The 25822-nt window shown below is 40.0% G+C and overlaps 1 pseudogene; it reads left to right on the top strand.

The window, feature by feature from the left end:
- Positions 1–4559: 4559 nt before the first annotated feature.
- LOC138850354 (T-cell surface glycoprotein CD1a-like) lies at positions 4560–22184 on the top strand (annotated as a pseudogene).
- Positions 22185–25822: the final 3638 nt, after the last annotated feature.

The raw sequence follows: 25822 nt of genomic DNA, 5'->3' as shown, positions 1-25822 counted from the left end.
TCAACCAAACAAGACAACCTATAAGCACCCGGGCATGCTATGTCCTGTGGGAAAATTTTAAACTTCAGGTCACACTGTCACACTAGGGAGGGTGGACATGTGTTTCCCTCATTCGTTGCCCCAATGAAGAAATTTTGGACCCTGAAGAGTTGTCTCTGTGTGGTTCTGTGCTGACTTGAGGGAGAGGTAATGTGCTGTGATCAAGGTCAGACCATTGCTTTCACCCTTTCAATGTGATTTGTAGTCCGCTTTATTCAGTGCGCAGGTGACTCAAACTTGATATAATATTTTAGGGTTTTCACCAAAGTGAATTTTTCTGTGAATCCTTGCTAGTCGATTTTCCATGAGGAGGAGTTAAGCCCAGGTATCTTCTACTCAATCATCTTGCTGAACTTACTCTATGAATGATTTTTTAATGGAACAGATGATGATATCTTTAATAATTGTTCATATGTGGTTGATAAGCCTATTTGTGTTCTCTGCAATTTAAGGATATGGCTTTTTTTAAAAAAAAGATTTATGTCTTTATTTGAAAGTCAGAGTTGCAGAGAGGCAGAGGTGAGAGAGAGAGAGAGAGAGAGAGAGAGAGAGATTGGTCTTCCATCTGCTGGTTCACTCCCCAGATAGCTGCTACAGCTGGAGCTGCAACGATTCAAAGCCAGGAGCCAAGAGCCAGGAGCTTCTTCTGGTCTCTCATGTGGGTGCAGGGGTCCAAGGACCTGGGCCATCTTCCACTGCTTTCTCAGGCCATAGCAGAGAGCTGGATGGAGAGTGGAGCAGCTGGAACTCGAACCAGCGCCTATATGGGATGCTGGCACTGCAGGCAGCAGCTTCACCAGCTATGCCACAGCACTGGTCCCTGGTAAAGGCTTTTTTATGTCATGCATTAATCACCTCTTTTCAAAAATTATCTATATCCTTTCTTATTTCCTAGTCTATTGACAACTAAGAAAAAATTTGAGAATTCTGAAACAAAATTTTTGAATTTATTTATTCTTTTTGTATATGTTCATGCATTTTGGTGCTATATTTTTAGGCACTGGCATTGTGGCACATGCTGGGTCATGCCACCTTTTGTGATGCCAGCATCCAATATTAGAGTGCCAATTTGAGTGTCAGCTGCTCCACTTCTAATTCAGCTCACTGTTAATACACCCAGAAAAGCACTGGGTCATGACCCATGTGTTTGTGCCTCTGCCACCCATGTAGGAGACTTCAGTGGTATTCCTGGATCTTGACATCAACCTGGCCCAGCCCTAAACACTGAGGCCATTTTAGGGGTGATCCTGCAAATGGGAAACTCCTCCTCTCTCTGTTTCTGTCATTCTTATCATGCACCTGCTCTTATGAAATTGCTGATATTTTCTAAACAGGTATGGTAATGAGCAGTGCTAGATCACTGTCCCAAACTATGCCTTCTTTTGAGTATCCAACTGGCTCCACCTGAATCATCTCCTATGCCTCTGGGGGATACGAAGGAAGGTCTAACCTTACTGATGGGGCTTTTTCTTTGTTTGGGGCTTTTTCCCTTGTGGAAGACTTTTTCACTGCTTGATGTTTTTCCTTGGAGAGAGATTTTTTGGAGACTTTTTGCTTTATTGACAGTTTGTTCATGCATTACTTTTTTTCTTGAGTTTGCACATTTGTTTTGCTCCAAGTAAATACTCAGCTTGTGCATTTGTTTTGCTCCAAATACTCTCTAGTACACTTTTATGCCTCCACCTTTGAATTCTTTTATGCATGAAGGCAAGAACCTGTAATAAATCTAGCCAGGAATCTTGCAGCCCAAAGCTGGATTCTCTGTGTAAACTTTGTGTTTAGTGACACATGCTTTTATTCAAAATATTACTGTGTAAGATTCTCATTTACTTATATATGATTATAAGAGATTTTTCTAATATCCTTCAGAATTTTTCATTTAAGATCTTGTACATAATTAAGAAATTATAACTGGGCATTTACTGATTTATTTTCTGTTTTTTTTTTTTTTTTTTTTTTTTAAGTCCTTACCTCTTGCCAGAAACTGTTTGGAGGAGACACAGCACAAGAGCAGTATGGAAGTAATTCTGAAGACAAGATTCTGCATGAGAAAAATCAGTTAAGCATTGTCACAATAGGAAATATTGTTTTGGGAGCAAGTCTTGTGTTGTAGCAGGATGAGCTGCTGCTCGGAAAGCCCACATCCCATATTGAAGTGCCAATTCTAGTCTTGGTTATCCTGCTTTTGATCCGGCCTCCTGCTAATGTGCCTGGGAAGGCAGCACAAGATGGTTCAAACGTGTGAATCACTGACACCCACACGAGAGGACTTCATAGAGTACTTTGCTCCTGGCCAGGCCTGATGCAGCTCCTTGCTTATAGGCATTTGAGCAATGGACAAATGGATGGATGATCTCTCTCTCTCTCTCTCTGTCTGTCTCATTTTATGTCATTTTGCCTTTCAAAAAATCTTTAAAAATTAAAAAAATCAAACTATTGTTTCCAGTTGGATTGTTTCTATCTAGAGTCTACACATTATAGTAATAAGCACACTAGTATTTATACTTCTTGGCATGTTTTTTTTCTGCCTATTTTTCCACAAATAGCGATCATGTTGTCAAACACTGTGTGTGCATCAGTGTATCAAGATATGTGGCTCCTGGCAACTGCTTATGTGGCTCTTTGGTGAGTGAATATGTGTCAAAGCAAATCAAACAGACGGAGATTCTCCATTTTGTTTCATTGTTTCTGTGGTTTCTGGGATCACTATTGATATTTCTATAAGAATAGGGAAGAGTTAGCAGTAGTTTGCCATCACAATTATAGAGATTCTGAGAAAGGAAATAAAGAAATGAGTGGTGAGTCGCAGAATGTGCTGAAGTGAGCTGGGGTCAGGTCACATTTCACATAAAACTTGTTCCACAGCAAGAGAAATAGGGGACATTGAACAGCATGGAAGGTGATAAAGTGAGAATCTGGAAACTAAAGAAAAGTGTCAGAACCAGATGGGATGGGAAATGGAGAGGATGAGTGGCAGGCTAAGGGGTTGGGGAAGGAGCAGATATTTATTCTCACTGATTGGGGAAGTTTGTCTATTCTTTTGAGAAGGAAGTCCCAGTAGACAGACATTGTGATGTAGATGTGATTAGAAGAGAAATCAGAGATGGAGGTTTCCAAGAGACAGAAAGAACAACTGCAAATAAAATGTTTTTTTTTTTTTTTTTTTTTTCTGCTACTTCCATTACTAGTTGCTCTCTTCCCAGGTGGGGACAATGAAAGTGGGAAGAACCATGGTAACTGGCCAGTTGTGTACAACAGAGTCAGTGTGTGTGTGTGTGTGTGTGTGTGTAGGCAGTAATGATTTTTCCAGTCTATACCTGGATAACAAGAGATCCAGGTTGGTTTTATGCTGAGTATTCCTGACTTTAGGTCTCTGTGCTCTTTTGAAAATCATTATCAAAGCCAGGGATCTCCTGGCAGGCAAATGCATCCTAAGATAGTGTTGTTCTCTTTTTTTCCAGATTCTGATTTCTCCCACAAGGCACCTTTGTTTATTAATTATGCTCTTCTCCAATGCCCTTTCCTCCAATTCTGAATTTTTTCCTTTTTTGTCAAAGCATTTGAGAAGCCTTTCTTCACCCATGTAATTCAGATTTCAACTTTTTACAATAATTCCTGGGTACAGAATTTGGTCTCAGGTTGGTTGGGCGATTTGGAGATTCATTGCCGGGACAGTGACTCTGGCATGATTGTTTTCCTGTAGCCTTGGTCTGGTGCAGCTTCAGCCACAAGGAACTGATGGACCTGGAAACATTTTCCCATTCACACCTCAGTAAATGTACTTTGGAAATTCAGAAATATGCCAAACAATTACAGGTTAAATGTGAGTTCAATTCCCTCAGTGGGAGTCTCAATGATTTTGTTATTGCACTAGGAAACCATCTACAATTTCTTATCAATGCTACTCCACTCTCCCCAGACTAAAAATGAAATCACATGTTCTGTGGAGGGGCTTTTTTCCAGATGTGGATTCTTTAGAAATACCAAGTCTTCTGCCACTTGCTACCTCCTCTCTCATTGACTCGGGAGTTGTTCTTCATTATCTCCCATTAGCAGTGTCCTTTGTCCACCCTTTTCTCTGACCTTCAAGTAGATATCCTACCTTCTTCACTGTTGATTGAGTGCTTAAAGTATGATTTCCTCCTCTATTCAACCGCTTCGGCTGTCTCTGTCTGTACATTCATTGCAACCTATTGCATTTCATTTATACTAGATTGTTATAATTTTAATTCTCTCACATTAAGTCCTTCCTTCCCACACTACTCACCTCATCTTCTTTGAAGAGTCCCCCACCTTATTCATGTCATTCATACTTTCCTCCACCCCCTACTCCCCCAGTTCCCCTTTCAAGGAATCTCTTATGAAAACAAGCTTTGTTTCAAGCCCCTCAAACCTCCCAAACACCTCCTTCTACTTCTATTATCTTTTGCTTTTCCTTCTTCTATTGTATTGGGTTTTATATTTCTTTGCATGCTTTCTTCTAACTCATCACTACTCTCTCCCAGAGCCTTTTGTGTTTAATGAGGCACCAGGCTTGTGAGCTGCACTCTGGGAAATCCTCAGTAGGCTTCCTGTGGAATGCTTATCAAGGCTCAGATTTCCTGGACTTCTAGAACAATTCCTGGTTGCCATCTCCACAGGGTGTAGGTAGGGCCCAGCATGTCTGCAGAGTACTCAGTCTGTATGAAGGCTCCAGGAAAGAGTGCACAGGGCACTGAGTGACACCTGCCCATGTTTGGACTTGGGATTTCTTGATGCAGGCAAGGCACATCTTTGGTAAAAAGATAAGTTGTATACCCTCATATTAAACATTTCCTTTATAAAGTTCAATCTTTCCTGCAACTGGCTTTAAATTTAGGATAAGAATTATAAAAGTTAAAAAAAATATATGAAATAAAAGAAATTTGTTCACCTTAAAAATACATTAATTAATTTTAAAAATTTAAAAAGAAAGAAAGAAATGGCCCACAGAGGAAGAGAAGAGGTGCCTTTCTCAATTGATGTGAAGATCTGGATCTCAAGGTATATTAGAATTCTTGTCTGAATATCTTTCCTGTCTACTGCAGTAAGGCCTGAGGTCTGACTGCCCAGTGGCTCCAGTCCTGGGCCAAGCCATCTGCTCTGGTGTGTCGTGTGTCTGGTTTCTACCCAAAGCTTGTGTAGGTGATGTGGATACAGGGTGACCAGGAACAGCCAAGCACTCAGCAAGGTACTGTTCTACCCAGCGCTTTGGGACATGGTATCTCTGAATAACCCTGGGTGTGGCAGCTGGGGAGGCAGCTGGCCTGTCTTGTTGAGTGAAGCACAGCAGTTCAGGAGGGTATGACATCATCCTCTACTGGGAGAGAAAGAACTGGGGCCTGGGCTGGAAATGGGAGGAGGTGAGCTTCAAACATTTTAGGAGATTTGCTGAAAATGTTGAGATGTTTGTGGTTTCTTTTTTTTTAAGATTTATTTACTTATTTGAAAGTCAGAGTTACACACAGAGAGAAGGAGAGGCAGAGAGAGAGAGGTCTTCTATTCACTGGTTCATTCTTTTAAAAATTTTCTTTTCAGTTCTCCTTCTCCTGAATTCATACCCTACCCAATGCAGAGTGGTTTTCATCTCTGATCTTAATTTTTCATTCCATGATACACCATGGACTATTCCCCCTTTGAAATGAGAACCCAGCAGCCCAAGGGCTTGGGATATACCTGAACACTATATGGGTGACAGCATCTTCAAATCTTTTTATATGATTTTTGTTGCTGTTTATTTCTGCCTATTGATCAGTTATTGAAATCAGATAAAGGTGACATACAAGGATTTATTGTTCTGAACTAGGTTCTGGGGTTTTAAAATTCAAGTTTTAATTCTCAGTGGACTAGAGTCCTAGCAGCCTCAATCTGTTCAGTTATTAATGGATCATCAGGTTCATTTCATTCCTTTTTTTTTTTTTTTTGACAGGTAGAGTGGACAGTGAGAAAGAAAGACAGAGAGAAAGGTCTTCCTTTGCCGTTGGTTTACCCTCCAATGGCCGCCGCCGCCGGCGCGCTGTGGCCGGTGCACCACACTGATCCGATGGCAGGAGCCAGGTGCTTTTCCTGGTCTCCCATGGGGTGCAGGGCCCAAGCACTGGGCCATCCTCCACTGCACTCCCTGGCCACAGCAGAGAGCTGGCCTGGAAGAGGGGCAACCGGGACAGAATCCGGCACCCCGACTGGGACTAGAACCCGGTGTGCCAGCGCTGCAAGGCAGAGGATTAGCCTAGTGAGCCGAGGCGCCAGCCCAGGTTCATTTCAGATGTCATTTCCTCCAAAGTTTCCCTGATTCTCCAGTGGAAAGCAGTCTGTCCCTTGTCTAAACTCCTGCTGCATCTCCACTGTGCTTTTCTGGCTGTACCCCTTACTCCCTATAGCTTTTGTACAAGTATTTATGTCACTCTTCTCATCTAAGTTTTCAGCTCCTTGAAAGCAAAGTGCATGTTATGTATATGTATATGTATATATGTATACCTGTCCTGGGTGAACCCATCTCTGATAATATAATAGATTAAAGATGGACAGGTAATCTATAACTTATAGAATCATCATATAGATCCCACTTAGACTTGCTCAGAGTGATGGCCCAGGGCTATGTAGCTGTCCTAAGGTGGATCAGTTTGTAAAAAGCTTTGTTCTTATGTTAGATGGCAAAGAGATATGCTGTTATGGATGATATGGTGTTAAGCATAAAGTCTGAAATAGTCAAGTCATTTTCTTAGCACTAGAGAAGCAAATTAACGAATGAAATCAAACAGGTGAGAAAGCAGACGCAGATCCATGAAGAGCCCATGGTAAACAGTGCCCAAACCATCAGGACTCCTAGATTCCTCATTAATTTCATGCTTTATCATTTCAGACGGTCAAGTTCACTTGGTGACCTAAAGTATCCCACGTTCTGTGCATGCTCTCCCATCCTCACTCTGAGTACTCTTCTGACTTTTACTCTTGGATCCAGCATTCTTCTCCACTTGTGTCCTTCTCTCTCTTCCTGAGATTGGGTATTCCTTGAAACTGAGTGTGGGGAGCAGCCCGGACTGGACTGAGTTACTGGAATTAAGACTTATTCTATGCATCTGCTCTCCCACAATATGGCGCTGGGAGAGAAGTAAACAGCTTCCGCACAGCTGCCTCCAGTTCAACCAATAAACTGTAGGACTTGCTCCTGATTGGAGAGCAGCGTACTCGGTGTGTGGGCAGCCGAGTTAGGATTGGCGGAGGAGGACTATAAAGGAGGAGAGAGACGGCATGCACCAGGAACATCTATGGGGAACATCTAAGGGGAACATCTAAGGGAACATCTAAGGGAACACCTGTGCAGCCCCCGAGACGAGCCGGCCGGCGGTGTGCCGCTCCCCTGCGGAAGTGGGGAATGTGGCCAGGGGGAACTGCCCTTCCACGGAGGTGGAAGGGATAGTAGCCAACCCGGGAAGAACCAGCAGCAAACCCGGGGAGGGCCGAGCAGACGAAAGAACAGCGCAGGGTCCTGTGTCGTTCCTCCACGAAGAGGGGGAGCGACACTGAGTTCATCCCTTTTCCTTGTTTTCTTGTGTGTGCCCTTATGCTTTTTAACCTTCTGCACTATCCTGCTTTAACTATGTTATCTGTCTCAGTCCTTCTCCTGGACACTTCCTATATTTCTGTCAAATCACAGGCCAGGAATCAAAGTGTGGGTTCTGCTGATGGGAACATAAGGGATTTGGAGGAAGGTTCCCTAATCTTCACACTTTTCTTCAGTTCAATGAAAGAAAAAATGCTCTGAGGTGTTTGAAAATGGAAAGATAAGCTGGAACAAGTACTTAATAGAGCATTTAACATCACAGCAGGTACAATTAAAATCAAAATACGCAACTCTTTATCCCCTGGATTTCTTCCTGACAAAATTTGTTCATTCGCTCATTCATTCATCCTATATTTAGCTTTTGCTGCTGGTATGACCAACATATTAACTCTAAATGTTGCACACAGTCTCGTTCTCCATGTTAGCTCCTCCTTTGATGCTTATATTTAATTTCACAGAGTTAAATCCCAAATTTGCGTACCCATTATTTCACAGTTTTTCTGTATGCCAAGACATTCACTTTAGAATCTCTGAAAACTTTCTCTCTCTCCTCTCTTACAGGGCCTGATGAACCCTAAGACAGGATATTGTTCTTTGTCCTTTCCTAATATATGTTCCTGTTGGTCTCCTAAGCAAAAACTCTGCCCCTGTCACAGCAATCCATACTCAGAAACGGTAAGTGTCCCCTGAGCAGAAACATCCTCTTTTAAGAAAGACTTTAATCCCCAGGTTTAAACTTTAAGGCAGATTTGCAGTCAGACTTGAAGGAAAGTAGAGACTGTGTATACACTTCTTGGGATTTCAAAATTAGGAGGAGTTTGTTGGGTTGCTAGATTTATGAGGCCGAGCAAGGAAGTAGTAAGGATTGACCAGTTCCATTTGAGATAGCAGCTAAGGAACTGGGTACAAAGTACTCTGAACAAAATTGATAAATACATATTAGAGAAAAGTGTTTGGAAGGCATTTAAAAAAGTGCTGAATGAAATACATTAATGCTTGAGACATGTAGTATATGATCTTTTGCTGTAACTGAAGTTAAACACATCAAGCAATCCCACATTTTTAAAGAACACATGAAAATAAATTGATACATGAATACAATCAAGTATGGGAGAGGCAGGGGAATGGAGATGAAAGGGAATGAATGAATGAGTGAATGAATACATTCATAAATAAGATAGTTTAAAGAAGTCTGACCTGGCCAACTGATAACCCTGGGATAGAGGAGTGGGAGTAACACATGATTTGCATTTAAGACTCTCAAGACAGAACACAGCACAACAAACAAAAATTAGAAAATGTTTAGCTTTCTTCTATAAAGGGACAGAATTGGAATAATGGATTGCACCATGGAAACCGTCTCATGGAAGATAGCAAAAATGTATAATATTGTATGAATATGTAGATTTTGAAGTACAGATGAAAATGTCAGGATTTTTTTTTAACTTTTATTTAATGAATATAAATTTCCAAAGTACAGCTTATGGATTACAATGGCTTCCCCCCCCATAACGTCCCTCCCACCCACAACCCTCCCCTTTCCCACTCCCTCTCCCCTTCCATTCACATCAAGATTCATTTTCGTTTCTCTTTATATATAGAAGATCAGTTTAGCATACATTAAGTAAAGATTTCAACAGTTTGCTCCCACACAGAAACATAAAGTGAAAAATACTGTTTGAGTACTAGTTATAGCATTAAATCTCAATGTACAGCACACTAAGGACAAAGATCCTACATGAGGAGTAAGTGCACAGTGACTCCTGTTGTTGACTTAACGAATTGACACTCTTGTTTATGGCCTCAGTAATCACCCTAGGCTCTTGTCATGAGCTGCCAAGGCTATGGAAGCCCCCTGAGTTCACTGACTCTGATCATATTTAGACAAGGCCATGGTCAAAGTGGAAGTTCTCTCCTCCCTTCAGAGAAAGGTACCTCCTTCTTTGAAGACCTGTTCTTTCCACTGGGATCTCACTCGTGGAGATCTTTCATTTAGGTTTTTTTTTTTTTTTTTTTTTTTTTTTTCCCCAGAGTGTCTTGGCTTTCCATGCCTGAAATAGTCTCATGGGCTTTTCAGCCGGATCCACATGCCTTAAAGGCTGATTCTGAGGCCAGAGTGCTGTTTAGGACATCTGCCATTCTATGGGTCTGCTGTGTATCTCACTTCCCATGTTGGATCAATGTCAGGATTTTTATAATCATCTGAGGCTATAGATTGGGAGAAGATTGTATATTTTACCTTTTGGGGGCAGTATAGAGTAAAACAAAATTTTAGCATTTTCAGTTGTCAAGTTGCTCCCAAATCTATGCTTAAATTAAAAATAATCTTTATGTCTAAAAATAATTTAAAATTTCTTACAGAAACAAGTACATGATATGAAAATATACTACTAATAATATAGAAATAGGGTCCAGAGTAATATAAGTCCAATAAAGTAAAAAATGGACTGAATTTTTTTTTAAAAAAATGCCGTGATGATCCTATACACTGGCCAGATGTGGGCTGAGTTACCTGTCAGAGTATCTAGAAGACACACACAATAAGAAGTTTGTCTGTACTTGGCCCTGAGGAAAAAAAGGAAATTTGTGTCATAAGGACTCACAGAAATTATTGGAGGCAGTGAACAACAGTCTCAGAAAAAATTTTTAAATAAATTTTAGAGGGTTCGCAGGTTGAATATTTTAAGTATCTTAAAGATGATTATGGCAGGCTACAGCAAAAACTGGTCAAAATAACTCTACATAAAACAACAGGTTCTGGCCTTGGGTGTAGCTCTCTGATGATCTGGGAACTGAAGGGTAATTTTCATTTTATCTTCAGAAATGAATAGACCTGAAATATTACATTCATATAATTGATGCTGAAATAATTTAAATTATTGTTGAGAAGCAGTGTCTCTTTTTTGTACTCTAACAAATTTTATTTAAAGTGATTTTTATTATCTGTTAAATGAGTTTTAACTTCTTAAACACAAACTGTTTATTTAATAATTTAGTAACCTGAGTTTTCAATTTGCAACAGGAAATCTCTTGCAGTGTTTTTAGATCTAAATGAACATTGCTGCTTCAACCTCAGGTTTGTTCCAAAGAGGCTAATAAACCCACCTTGGGAGCACCAAGTTTTTCTGGATACATAAACTTGGTTCTGTTCTAATGCAGAGGCACTGGCTGGACTAATTACAAGTTCCTTTATCCCAAGGCTCAGCCAATTCTAATTCAGAGAGAATAGAAGATATGACTTTAGACAGGAAAATATTTAAGAGGTATGACTTTTAATATGAAGATAATGTGTTCTGAAAGTGAAAACACCCATGTGTCTAAACTATTGTTTCCTGTTTGTCCATTCTCATGAGACTGTATACCATTTCTATATCTACCCCTCTAAATGAATGGCTGGCTTGTCCATGCAGTAATATGTTAGAGATCACTGGTTGTTTCCCAGATCTGTTTTTCACTTCCTCTAGTGCAAGGTAATTCCTTGATTATTAGCTATGCAGAATAAAAGCTGCATTTCTCAGCTGATTGTGTTCACATTTGTCAGCTGATTGTGGTCACATGACTACAATCTGAATGACAGAATTTATGATTTCCGCAACGTGCACCTGAGAACATGGAGGAATGTGTGCTCAGTTCTTCCCTTCTTGTGGCTGGGTGAAAGTGAGGTGTGATGGAAGAAATCTGGACAACCACCTCAGAGTGTGAGATGCCTTTTGGAATGATGACCAAGCATGATGTAGATCAATAGAGAACAAAGCCAAACCCAAATAAAATCCCCTCAAACTAAAGAGGAAACTGAGAACCAACTTCATATGCTGGAAAGCCATAACAACCATGCCTTGCTCTCTTCCAGTCTTTACAGGAGAAAGAACTACGGTTACAAATTTTGGAGGATATATTGGGTAGACTTATTTTTTGTCACTTATGGACAAATGTTCTAGCTAATCCAAATTGTCAATTGAATATCAATTAAATCAGTATCTTCTGTTTATGAAGTTTTTACCTGTTGCTCCTATTTTTTATTTTCAGTCAATGCATGAAAATTGTACTTATTTCTGAGGCAACATGCAACATTTTGATTCATTTATACTTTATGTAATGTTCAAGTCAAGACAAACATATAATATATCCTTAAACATTTAAACTTTCTTTATAGTGAAAATATTCAAAATTCTTTAGTTTTATATAAAAAGTGTTATGGCATGTTATTGTTATCTACAGTTATTCTACTGTGTAATAGAATGCCAAAACTTCTTCCTTCTATCTAATTATAATGTAGCACCTACCCATTTAACAGCCTTTGCTATTTCTCCTTGCCCTAACCTCCACACTCTCCAGCTTCTGGTAATCTTCGTTCTCCAGTCAGCATCATTGAAATCAACTTTTGGACTTCCCCATGAGTCAGAGAATGCAATGCTTAGCTTTCTGTGGCTGTTCTATTTAGTTTATTGTTATGACCTCCAGTTGCACACAAACTGTTGTAAACAATTCTTGGCTATTAGTACTCATTCTTTTGAAAAATATATATTCATATCCTCTGCTAATATAAAAGCCTTGGGGATTTATGAAGGAATTAGAAAAAAGGAGTGATTTAGAAAGCTGTTTCAATGAAATAATAGTAAGAAAGTTCCCCAATTTGTAGAAAAATACGGACATTGAAATACAGGAAGTGATTAGAAACCTAAATAGGAAAGATCATCACAATACATTATAGTCAAATTTGCACTTTATTATTAAATGATTTACTTATTTATTTTAAAGGCAGTTACAGAGAGAGGGAGAGAAGGAGGGAAAGAAAGGGTAGAGAGAAAGAGAGTGAGAAATCTGAAATCTGAGAGAGAGAGAGAGAGAGAGAGAGAGAAACCTTGTCAGCTGGTTCGTACCCCAAATGGCTGCAAAGGCCAGGGCTGGGTCAGGTCAAATCTGGAACCCAGAACTCCATCCAGGTGCCCCACATGGTGACAGGGGGCATAAAACTTAGCCATCTTCCTTTACTTTTCTAGCTGCATTAGCAGGGATCTGGATTGGAAGCAGAGCAGCTGGGATGCAAACTGGTGCTCATAAGGTATGCTGGCTTTGCAAGTGATGTCCCAACCTGCTGCACCACAATGCTAGCCACAATGTAGTCAAATTTTCAAAGGTAAAACAGAAAGAGAAAAACAACAGGTCACTTTTAAAGGGTCTCCCATCATATTGACAACAGATTTTTCAACAGAAACACTAAAGGACAGAAGAGAATGGACAGCTAACAGTCCAGATTATGAAACAAACAAACAACAACAACAAAAAACCCTTCCAACACAGAATACTTTACCTGTGAAGCTTTCATTCATAAATGAAGATAAAGGAGAGTTCTTTCATGACAAACAAAAATTGAACATTAATCACCATCTGAAAAAATTCATTGCCACCCAATCAGTCTTATAAATGATACTAAAGGATGCACTACATAAAAAGATACAGAAACAAAGTCGATATCATGTGAAAAATGTGAAGGCAGTAAGTCCCCAGTAAAAGAACAAAAGATTCAAAACAAACAATAGTAACTTTAGGGAAAAGTAGCTGAACTAAGTCATTACACAATAATGATGACCTTGAATGTAAATGGGTTAATTCCTCAATTATAAGAAACAGACTGGCTGAATGAATTTTTTTAAAAAACTATTGCTATAAGTCCACAGCTAACATCATATCCAAGAATAAGAACCTGGAAGCATTTGACTAAGATCCATCACCAGACAAGGATGTCTACTGTCACTGCTTTTATTCAGTATTGTTCTAGAAGTTTTAGCCAGAGTCACTTAGGCAAGAAAAAGAAATCAAGAGGATACAAATTCAAAAGGAACAAGTCAAAGTATCACTGTTTGCAGACAGTATGATTATGTAGGGGGAAACAAGAGACTCTATTAAGAGACTAGTAGAATTGACAAGTCAGTAATGATGTAGTATACAAAATCAACACACAAAAGTCAATAGCATTATTACATCCCCAAAATGACCTAGCTGAGAGAGATTGAAAATACCAGCCTCATTTATAACAGCTACAAAAATTTAAATACCTTGGGTGTAAATTTCACCAAGGGTGGGGCAGTCCTCTACAATGAAAATGACAAAATACTAATTAAAGAACTAGAGAAAACACACACACACACACACACACACAAACACATACACACACAATGGAAATTCTTCCATTAGCATGAACTGGAAGAATTAATATAAAATATCCCTACTACCCAAAGCCATTTCCAGACCCAGTGCGGTCTTCATCAAAATTTTACTGATTTTCTATGCAGAACCAAAAAAAATTATCCTAAATTCACATAAAAAAATCTCAAATAGCCAAAGCTATTTTAAACAACAAAATGTAAACTGGAAGCATGAAATAACAGATTTCAAGACACATTGTGAGGTTATCATCAAGAATCCAAACTTAATATCTGAAACTATCAACCGCCCAGAGGTAATCACATGGGTAACACTGCAGGACATTTGCCTAGGAAACACTAGGCAAAATTCTGGGGAAGACGCCCAAATCCCAGGTAATTAAAGAAACGTTAATGTCAAGCTATTAACCTTCTGCACAGCAAAGGAAATAACAAAATGAAGAGACAAATATCAGTATGGGAGTAAATACATGCCAACTGTGCATCTGATACAGGGTTAATTTCCAGAATATATGAAGAGTTCAAGACATTCAATTAAAACAGAAAAAAAAATCCATTTAATAAAAGGGCAAAGGACATGAATAGATATTTTTCAAAAGATAAATACTAATGACCAAGAGATATATAAAAATTGGCTCATTAACCATCACTGAAATGCAAATAAAACCATAATGAAGTATTATCTGAATCTAGTTGCAATGGTTATTATCCAAAATCAATAAATGCTGGTGAGGGTGTGGTGAAAATATAATCATAATACTCTGTTGGGAAAGCAAATTCATACAACTATTATGAAAAAAATTATGTAGATTCCTCAAAATATTAAAATGGATCCACCATATGACCCAGCTATCACACTTCTGGGAAAATACCCGAAGAAAGTAAAATCAGTGTACAAAAGAGATAGTTGCACTCTTACATTTGCAGAAGTCCCATTCACAATAGCAAAGATATGAAATCAACCTAAAAGTGGTATGATTAATGTTTTTCATGTACAACATCACATCATCTACAAACATGAATACTTTTCACTTCTTCCTTTCCAATTCTGATGCCCTTTATTTCTTTCTCCTACATAATTGCTCTTGCTAATACTTCCAATGCTACATTGTATAAAAGTGGTGAAAGTAAAATCCTTGTCTTACTCCAGGTATGAGGGGAAATGCTTTCAGCTTTGCACCAATCAGAATAGTAATGTTTGTTGATTTGTCATAAATAGCTTTTATGTTTTTGAAGTTTACTCCTTGTATGTCTAATTTTTTTGATCATGAATGGATATTGAATATGATCAAATGCTTTATCTGCATCTATTGAAAGGATTCTACCATTTTTGGTCATCATTCTGTTGATATGATTTATGAATTTATTGATTTTCAAGTTTTGACTCACTTTTGTACCCGGGATAAAATTTCAGTTGATTGTGTTGTATGATCTTTTTGATGTAGTGTTGGTTTGGTTTACTAATATTTTGTTGAGAATATTTGCAACTGCATCCATCAAAGATATTGGTCTGTAATTTTCCTTTTATATTGTGTCTTTGATTTTGGTGTCCCAGTGATGCTGGCCTCACATAAAGAGTTTGGCAGAGTTCCATTTATTTCAATATTTGGGATAGTTTGGCTGTTTCTTGGTGTTGCTTGGAAGGAGAAATTGCCAGCCATGTGATTATATACTGATTAAAGGCATAGTTTCATTTATTTTTGTTCTCTCAGCTCTCTGCCTCTCTGCTGAGCCACCCGCCTGGCCTGCCCAGGTGTATTCTCTCCCTTCAACCATGTAGCCTTGTTCTCCCCGGGGCCCAGTGACTGGGTGCTCGCTCTCTGTCCCTTCCATTCTGATGGATGCCCTATCCCCAATAAAGCCTCATCACTGCTCTCTGTCTCATGCCTGAATTCTTTCTTGCATGAAGACAAGAACCCCATGGCCTCCTTTCCTCCAGTGACATAAGCACCCACATCAACAAGACCACATACAGAATTCCCTATGTCCTTAAACACAGTTGTAGTCAAATCCACCACCAATCCCAGCATCTTGCAGCTCCTCATTAGCTTTATATCATTTATGTTTAGATTTGCCTTTGCTATGATTCATTAAGATGAAAATACACTAGAGGTATTATTTGCATTTGCCTTTTTATGTTTAGCATATAGTTGCAAGCAACCTATGTGATGACCATATTGGTTACTTATTCCTTTCTATTGCTCAATAGAATTATATGAATGGATGTACTATTCATTTTTTCTTTTATCCATCTGGTCTTAGTTTGACATTTAGTTTATTTCTAGTTTGGGAATTTTCAAATGAATTCATTTTGTCCTATAATTTGATTTTTATCTATGTTTTTTCTTTGCTGCCTTCTTGGAATAGTTTTGCAAATTATGACTGTCCTAAAGTTTGTAGCCACTAATGCCTCTTCCCGATATTTCTTCCTCTTAAATATATTATGATTTCTTTTCTCCTTCCTTCGTTCCCTCCCTCCCTGCCTCCTTTTCTTTCTCCACTTTCCAATTTTTAACCTGGCTTTTCCAGAGCCACTCCTGGGCCAACATAGCTTAGTGGCAAATATATGGATGCAATTACCAGAGGAGCTGGCGATGTAGGCAGGCATACAGGTTAAAACTGATTAGGTTTGTGAGCTGGAAGACCACACCTTCACTGTGGCCCTGTGTGACCTCATGCCCCTACCTGGCCATACCTGAGCACCCACCAGCCAATCAGGTTAATTAATCACTCCCTTTTGAAAGTGGATTAAAAGCCTGGGACACGGTGTGTCCGCACTTCTGTTCCTTGGCCTCTTGCCAGTATGGGGCTTGCTGCAGCCCTGTGCCTTCAGGGTGTGTGGCCTTCAGGCCAACCACTCCATGCTTACTGGCCTAGATGTTCCTCTATGTGGCTGGTTCCTGGTACTCCATATGAACCCAGATTTACCTCTTGCCTTTAGACAGGGCCCTCACTCTCCTGTGCATTTCTCTCACTGAATAAAAGCTTAAAATGTACCATGATGCCTTGTTCATTTATGCCAGTATTCAGAATTCTTCTCTGAATATTAGGCAATAACCCACACAGGCTTATTAATATTGGGAATTTATTAAGAAGTACACAGTGATAGCATATGGCACCCCAAATTCTGGCATCATATTGTAGGCAGCCTTTGGACAAATATAGGCCAGTCTTAGCTTGTGGAATTCTTGGGATAAGAAAGTCACATACTCCCATCCTGAAGGAGGATGTTAATCAAGAACACTTTGTTAAAATTATCTGTGTTACCAGAGCCCTGATAAGTTGCTTACATATGTTGTTACCTTTTGTGCTTCTTTGTGCTAGTTATGTATAAATACCACTGAGACACTGGAATAAATGAGCCTTGATCAGCCTTGTTGTCTTGGCTCCATTCTCTGCGATCTCTTGTCCCTCTTTTCAGTCCCTCTCCCTCCCTTAGGTTCTGTTCAACTGGTGCGGCTGTCCCACACATCATATGGCACCCTAAATGGGACTTTTGGGGGGACTTTAAGGGGTCAAATTCCAGTGTCATGTTTTAGGGCGCTTATCACGATTTCATTGGGACTGGAACCAGGCATTCTGATAAGAGATGTGGGGATCCCAGGCAGTCACTTTACTGCTGTATCAACCATCTTCCCCTGAAGTCCACTATATTCTTATTATGTATCAATTAGTTTTGAATACACTTCTCAATTTCTTGTATGTCTTTGGTCATTTTCCAAAATTCTGACATGGTTTGCTTGGGAAAGTATATTTATTAATGATCTTTGAGAAAAGATTATATTGGCCTCTTTCCTCTGCCATTTTAAAGCCCTGTTCCATTGAGACATTTTGTGAAATTACAAATAAGCAAGCAAAATATCAGTTTCCAAAGTATGGAGAGTTCTTTAAAAACTAGAAATAGATTTGCCATATGATCCAGTAGCACCACTCCTGGATATATACTAAAAGTCATGAACAGATTGCATCAAAGAGATACTTGAACCATCATGTTTATAGAAGCACTGTTCCTGAATCAACGGGTTGGTAATCATTATCAGATGAATGGATAAATAAATAAAATTCTAGTATTGGTAGAAAAGTGGATGGAATTGGAGGACATCATATTGAGTGAAATAAGACAGAAAGGCAAATGTGACATATTCCTCATCATATATGGGAGCATAAATAAATAAATAAATACAAAAATAAATGCCTGTGCCTATCAGTTCTACTAAAAATACAATTTTCAGGCTTTGTCTAATAAATTGTAGGAATTATATGCTATGATTGTTTTAATGGCTTTGTGACTTAAAATTTACCTTATATGAGTGAAGTTGAACATTTTTTCATGTGACTATTATTTATATCAATTTCCTATTTTCCTGGTGAACTTTACTATTTATTAGTTGATCTCTTTACTTAATAGAACATAATCCTTTGACTACATTGTAAGTTAAAAGTATGTTATTTCAAAAAATAATAAAATGTTAAGTTGAGAAAATCATCAGTTTCCAAAAATGGAAAGAAAACTCTAAAAAAGAGCAATTCTACTTTTCAGATTGATTTAATACTGCAGAGATGGAGACTAATTCAAATTAATTAAAATGAAGTAATTTATACAGTCAAGAGGAATATGTGAGAGCTCTTCAAAAGTTTTATGGTAATTATGTTATGAAATAAATCTGCATACACTTCTTTTTTTGTAGCAAAATAAAGTTGCTTTAACTTGTTTTGACATGTCTAAGCAGGTTCTAGTTTGAGGCACTATGAAGGGTCTGATATCAGTTTCATAAAAGTCCCTATCAGAGAATCATGAATTCTGGAAAAAAAAGCAAGAATACACATTACATTTATCAGCAAACTTGGATAGACCAATGGTAAAATCAGTGATATTTAGTGAACAGCCTATGCTTACAATGCTCCTCAGATCATCAGTTAACAAGCGGATAACTCACTTGAAGAAGGAATGAGATGAGGTAGGTGAAAGCCACAGAAGCAGAACATCCACATCAGTTTTCAAGACAAAATTCAATCATGTTCATGCCAAACTTGAGGAGGGAAAAATTAACCGCAGAAACAACATCTAACATCGTCCGCATCTCAATGCTTGGTGTACACAGTTCTGACTGAAAAATCCGAGTGATGCAAATCTCTGTTCCATAGCACAAAAACTGTTTAATCTGTGTTATTGTCAGAATTCAGCAGGGCATTCAATGGAAATTTAAACAATTAGGATCAACATTCTAAGTATTTATATGAATAATTAGAATTTAGATGAAATATGTTTTTACCAGTATAATCCTGAATTCATTGCACAATCAGTACAGTGGCTTCCTAGAGGTGGAAATAACTTAGTTGAAAGTAAAATGGACTAGTCAAGAGCACTGGTGGTGGTAACAGTTTTTGAGATGCTCAAGACATTTTGCTTATTAACTATTTGTATGACCATATATTGATAGCATCTCTGTGTTATGACAGTGTTTCAAGAAAGTCATCCAAAGAGTTAGCATAAAGAGATCTTATCCACCAAGACAATGTTACTCTTCATTCTTCTCATCATGCAAGGGCAATTTTGGGAGGGTGTTGATGGGAAATCATTAGACACTCACATTGTTCTCTGACTTGGAGGCTTATGATTATCTTTTCTTTCCTACTCTCAGAATATCCTTAAAAGCCTTTTGTTTTTCTTCAGCTGATGATGTAAAAACTGTATTGTATAGTGAATTACACAGGACTCTCAGTTTTTTAGGGGTGAGTTAAAAGACTGGTGACATTTCTTAGAATAACATCTTGATGTTTGGAAAGTCTGTGCTGAGACATAAAGTTTATACTTTTATTTTTATTTTTTAACTCTACTTGATGTAAATGTTTGACAACCCCTCATATCACAGCATAGAGAATAATCTTAAATTGTTTTCAGTCATCATACTGGTGATGGCAGTGTTTGTATTTTTATTCTAGGACCATCATGTGAGCATTGCTGGATTAGATAAACACAGACTGAAATTCATCCATTGGGAACTAGAATTTTCTTTGGGAAAGAAAGAAATATAAATGTGAGCTAGACAAATAAAGCTCCATAGTCCTAATCATGAATCGAAAATACTTAAGAGCTCATGTTGGTATTGATTCTTAATAAATCAAAGCAAAAACAACCTCAGAGATCCTTGAATCCAAGAATAGCTTTGTGCTCAATTAATACTTTTGATATTATGTTCTCATACTAAAAGAGACTACAAGCCTTGGAGAAATGGATAATTCCTACTGTGATCTGGGAATTTTTTTTGCAATGGCCTGGGACTACTTCCACACTATAAAACAATAATGTGTTTAATCACAAAGGTATTTTGAAAGTATTCAAAACAGAAGAGCTGAAAAGGATCCTAATATCCCAGATGGGGCAATTTTTGCCTCAATAAAAATAATGATGAAGATACGCTGTAGCATTTAAAACAAGTTGAAATCAGTGAGTGGACAATTATGCAAAAAAGAAGCCTTTGGTCATCTCTGGAGGATGTCATATACACCATTCATTCTCTCAAAAGCAGAACACAAATCGAAAGAAAAAAGTTTCTATTCTTTGGATACCTCTGGTTGATGAGATAGTTATTGTGACACATGTCTTTTGTAAATATTCTAGCAAATAAATGAATCTCTAATTTTTTTTTTGAAAGGCAGAGACAGACAGTGAGAGAGACAGAGAGAGAGGTCTTCCATCTGTTGGTTCACTCCCCAAACGGCTGCTAAGGCCAGCTTGTTGTGCCAATCCAAAGCCAGGTGCTTCTCCTGGTCTCCCATGTGGGTGCAGGACCCAAGCACTTGGACCATCCTCCACTGCACTCCCAGACCACAGCAGAGAGCTGGACTGGAAGAGGAGCAACCGGGACAGAACCGGCTCCCCAACCGGGACTAGAATGCGGGGTGCCAGTGCTGCAGGCGGAGGATTAGCCTCGTGAGCCGTGGCGCTGGCTCCAAATCTCTAATGTTTTTGCCCCTTTTAGGCCATTTGTTCATAAGACATGGTTTTGTTCGGGCCAGCAAGAACCGGAGATCTTTGAGAGGTCCCACATTTCAAAATTATTCTTCCAACAGTATTAGAAAGATAACAATTCTAGTAAGCTAATCAGCATTTTTACTCGTTGCCTTTCTTGGCTGTGCTTTGTTCCCCAAAGACTACATATAATGTGACATTGCCACAAGTTGGGATCCCCAGACACAAAACAATGTTGTAATCTATTAAAGATGTCATACAAAACTCTTTAAAAAGGGACATATTAAGTCATTCTTCCTTTCAAATATTTGGGAAATATTGCCAATTTTATTCAATGTGGTTCTAGAAATTTTAGCTAGAGCCATCAAGCAAGAGAAAGAAATAAAAGACATAGAAATAAGAAAGAAGGTAGTCAAATTCTCCCTGTTTGCAGATGACTCCTCTAGGAGACTTGTTGAACTGACAGTTGAATTCAGCAAAGATGCAGGAAACAAAATCAGTACACAATGGCGGCTGGCACCATGGCGCACTAGGTTAATGCTTTGCCTGCGGCACTGGCATTCCATATGGGTACCGGTTCTAGTCCCAGTTGCTCCTCTTCCAGTCCAGCTCTCTGCTGTCGCCTGGGAAGGCAGTGGAGGATGGGCCCCTGCACCCGCATGGGAAACCAGGAGGAAGCACCTGGGTCCTGGCTTCAGATCAGCACTGTTCCGGTCGTTGCACCCATTTGGGGAGTGAACCAACGGAAGGGAGACCTTTCTCTCTGTCTCTCTCTCTCACTGTCTGTAACTCTACCTGACAAATAACAAAAAAAAGTCAGTACACAAAAATCCATAGCATTTTTATACATCAGAAAGGTCTTGTTGAGAAAGAACGTTATTAACAGGAATTCCACGAATAATAGTTTTTCCTGTGGATCTCATTTGTCCAGATGTTTTTGCATTACACATTGTTGTTCTTTTATTTTGGCTTGAATAACTCCCTTTAGCACTTCTTATAAGACAGGACTGATGTTAATGAATTTTTCTCAGCTTTTCTTTGCTAAAATCTTTATCTTCCTTATATTTTTAAGGTAGCTTTACTGTGTCAAGTATTCTGGCTTTGAAGTAGGTAGGCATACAGGTTAAAATTGATTAAGTTTGGGAGCTGGAAGACCACGCCTTCGCCATGCCTCCGTGTGACCTATGCTCCTACCTGGCCACACCTGAGTACCCACTGGCCAATCAGGTTAATTAACCACTCCCATTCGAAAGTGGATTAAAAGCTCGGGATAGGGTGTGTGCCCTTTTCCCCCTTTTTCATTGTCCTGGCCTCTTGCCAGTAGGGGGCTGGCTGTAGCCCTGTGCCTTCAGGCCATGTAGCCTTTGGGCCAAACCGCTTAGACTTCCTGGCCTACATGCTCTTCTCGGTGACTGCTTCCTGGTAATTGGTATGAACCCAGATCTACCTGTCATAGATAAAGCCCTCACTCTCCTATGCATCTTTCACAATATATAAAAGTTTAAAATGTAACATGCTGCCTCATTCATCTATGCCGATATTTAGAATTCTTCTCTAAATTTTAAGCACTTGGGTTTATTACTATTGGGGATTTATTAATAAGCATATGGTGATATCCTATGACACCCCAAATTCCAATAACATATGTGGCACCCCAGATGGGACTTTTGGGGAACTTTCAGGGGCCACATTTTGATGCATATTTTAGGGGGCCAAATTCTGACCCAGATGGGACTTACAACATATGGAATTCTTAAGAGATTTTAAAACATAGGCAGCATGGTGGGAGTGGACTTCCTGTGGTTTCTGACCCTATCTTTCTGCCTGCACCCTTCCCTTCCCCGCTCTGGGTTGGTGCTTTCCCTGTGTGCCCAACCGCAGGAACTCAGGGCCCCAAAGCACCAGTCCTGGTGGGGATGCACAGGGACTTCGAAGGGGAAGGGCGCGTTGCTCTCTTCGGCCCTGGTGCTGGCTGCAAGGCAAGGATAGGGTGGCCAAACCTGTAGTATGAAATGGACCCAGGCTCAGTACCAGATGTGGGCTCTGTGGGTGCCCTGGATCTGGCCTCTCGGTTTCGGGTCCACTGCAGGGTGACCCGCAGGGAGCTGTGCCTCCACTCGCAGCTTGTGCTAGCCCTGCTCTGCATTAGAGATTAGGAGCCCAGCACAAGTGGCACACAGAACCTGTTGGGGTGAGGGCCCAAGGCTGTTTGTGTCGGATCGACTGGAGGAAGCTCAGCTTGTAGCTGGAACAAGCCCTACCCTGCAAGCGTGCTTGGCAGCCTACCCGGGTGGCCAGTGCACCGGCTTGGAGTATTAAGGCGGCAGCCATAATACGCTCAAAGCGGGCTGAGATTGGTGCAGGGAGAGGAGCCTAGTGCAATTGTTGACCACGTAGCATGAGACCAGAGTCACCCTGCCCTTCGGGTCAAAGAGCCGCTCACTCACGCAAAAGACCAGTGAGATTTTTTCTCTTTTGTTTTTGCTTGTAGCTTTCAAAAAGGAAGTCATGGATTGGTTCTTTTTTGTGCTTTCTGGCTTTAAGGACTTTGGTGTCACTGCTAGTGCAATTTAATAGAGAGATGAAACAGATTTGCACAGAGGACAAACTCCTAAGGATTGCAGACTGGTTGTAGTGTGTTTCAAAGACAATTTATATGCTTTTCTAAGGTTGAGTTTTTAACTAGTACCAGCAGCTAAACAAGTTCTGAAAGATTTCTCTTTGTCCCTGGGCCGTATCATACAAGCTTTCAATCGCTAATTTCGAGTTGGAGAACTGGTGTGGTTGCTTAGAAACATGTTAGCGTCAGAGAGGAAGAGCTTTAAATATGACAGACACTCTACTTCCTGTCGTGGAGGAGGGGACTTCCGCCCCAAGATGGCGATCCACCATGGGAACTTCTGCCCTCAGAGGAAGATGGGCAACAGACTCCGCCCCAAGATGGCGGCCCCCATGGCCCACCACACGCTACATGCCTGAATAATAGAGAGATGTATATTGCCTCTGAGTGGGATTTTATAATTTTAGTTTGTCATTTTCACCTCTGAGCAGGATTTTATTATGTTACTTTGTTAATTTCGCTGCTTAGTGGGATTTTATTATGTTAGCTTGTTATTTTTGCCTCTGAGCGATATCAGTTTGACACTTTATTATTTCAGTTCTTTGAATGTATCATCTTACTTCTTTTGGGACTATAGAGTTTGGTTGAGAAGTTTACAGATAGTCATATTGGACTTCTTTATATGTGATGTGTTTACTATATCTTGATGCTCTTAGCATTTTTTTTCTATGTGTTTGAATTTTAACAGCTGCATTCTTCTGTGTCAGGGTGAACTCCTCTTCAGGTTGTTTCTGGTTGCAGATCTGTGTACCTCCTGTGCTTGGATGTTGGCTTTCTTTCCCTTTACATGAGGGACAGTTTTATCCATATTTTTTAAAGATTTATTTATTTATTTGACAGGTAGAGTTACAGACAGTGAGAGGAAGATACAGAGAGAAAGGTCCTCCCTCTGTTAGTTCACTCCCCAAAAGGCCACAACACCCGGAGCTGCGCCAAACCAAAGACAGGAGCCAGGAGTTTCCTTCCAGTCTTTCATGTGAGTGTAGGGCCCAAGCACTTGGGCCATCCTCCACTGCCTTCCCAGGCCACATCTGAGAGCTGGATTGGAAGAGAAGCAGCCAGGACTACAACTGCCGCCCATATGGGATGCCTGCACTGCCAGCAGATTAACCTACTGCGCCACGGCTGCGACCCCTCATCAAATATTTTTAAAATAATGTCTTTGGTTCAATTTCTCTTTCCTCACCTTTAAAAATTCCTATCATGCATAGATTATATACTTGATAGTGTTTCCTATTTCCCACAGGCTTTTAAATTCTTTTTCTTTCTTTTTATACTTCTGACTGGATAATTATGTTTTTGGGTAACATGCATTAAAATTAATAGTTTTGGGGCCCTTGCTCCAAAAATACTGGCTCAAAGGAACATGGTAAGATTTACTATTTATTTAGAGAGTGTGAGAAATACACAGGAATGCAAGGGCTGTATTAAGGGAGGGGGGACTAAGAAGGGTAAGTGGGAAATTCCTTACCAGAAGCTCAGAGGGCAGACCAGGGACCACATGCAGGCGTCTGCAGGCCAGAGGCGTGCAGAGGAGCCATGTGGGCAGGAGTAGCAGCAACAATGGGCGGCTTGCAAGAGGCATGAAGAAGAGCAGGGCCAGCAGCTCCCCAGCCTCTTATTTACCTCTAAAAGGGGAGTAGTTATTTGCTCTGATTGGCAGGTGGGTGGATTACAGGTGCGATTAAATAGGGGCAAGGAGGGGTGTGGGCTCCAGCTCATGAATCTAATCAATCTAATCCTATCGCCCTGATTGGCTTGGGTCCCATATCTAAATGCAAGGCAAAAAACTTTTATTAACACATTTTATTTTTAAAGATTTATTTGTTTATTTGAAAGAGCTGCAATTGCCTGAGCTGCACCAATCTGAAGCCAGGAACCAGGAGCTTCTTCTGTGTCTCCCATGTGGGTGCAGGGGCCCAAGGACTTGGGCCATCTTCTGCTGCTTTCCCAGGCCATAACAGAGAGCAGGATTGGAAATGGAGCAGCTGGGTCTTGAACTGGAGCCCATATGGGATGCTGGTGCTTCAGGCCAGGGCATTAACCTACTGTGCCACAGCGCTGGCCCTATATTAACACTTTGAGTTAACTGAATTTTAAAAGAATTGATTACACCATTTTTGATATTTCACCTGTATCTCCTTCTTTGGGGACTATTCTTTTGTTTGTTTGTTTGTTTTTAAGATTTATTTATTTATTTGAAAGGCAGATTTACAGAGAGGCAAAGGCAGAGAGAGGGAGAGAGAGACCTTCTATCTGCTTGTTCACTCCCCAAATGATGGCAAAGGCTAGAGATGTGCCCATTCACAGCCAGGAGCCAGGAAATTCTTCCGGGTCTCCCACATGGGTGCAGGGGCCCAAGGGCTTGGGCCATCTTATACTACTTTCCCAGATCATAGCAGAGAGCTGGATTAGAAGTGGAGCAGACAGGACTTGAACTGGCA

Source organism: Oryctolagus cuniculus, chromosome 7 (genome assembly GCF_051225735.1).
Source record: "Oryctolagus cuniculus isolate XC-2025 breed Fujian yellow rabbit chromosome 7, ASM5122573v1, whole genome shotgun sequence".
NCBI classification, from domain to species: domain Eukaryota; kingdom Metazoa; phylum Chordata; class Mammalia; order Lagomorpha; family Leporidae; genus Oryctolagus; species Oryctolagus cuniculus.
This window is presented reverse-complemented; position numbering and strand designations above follow the sequence as displayed.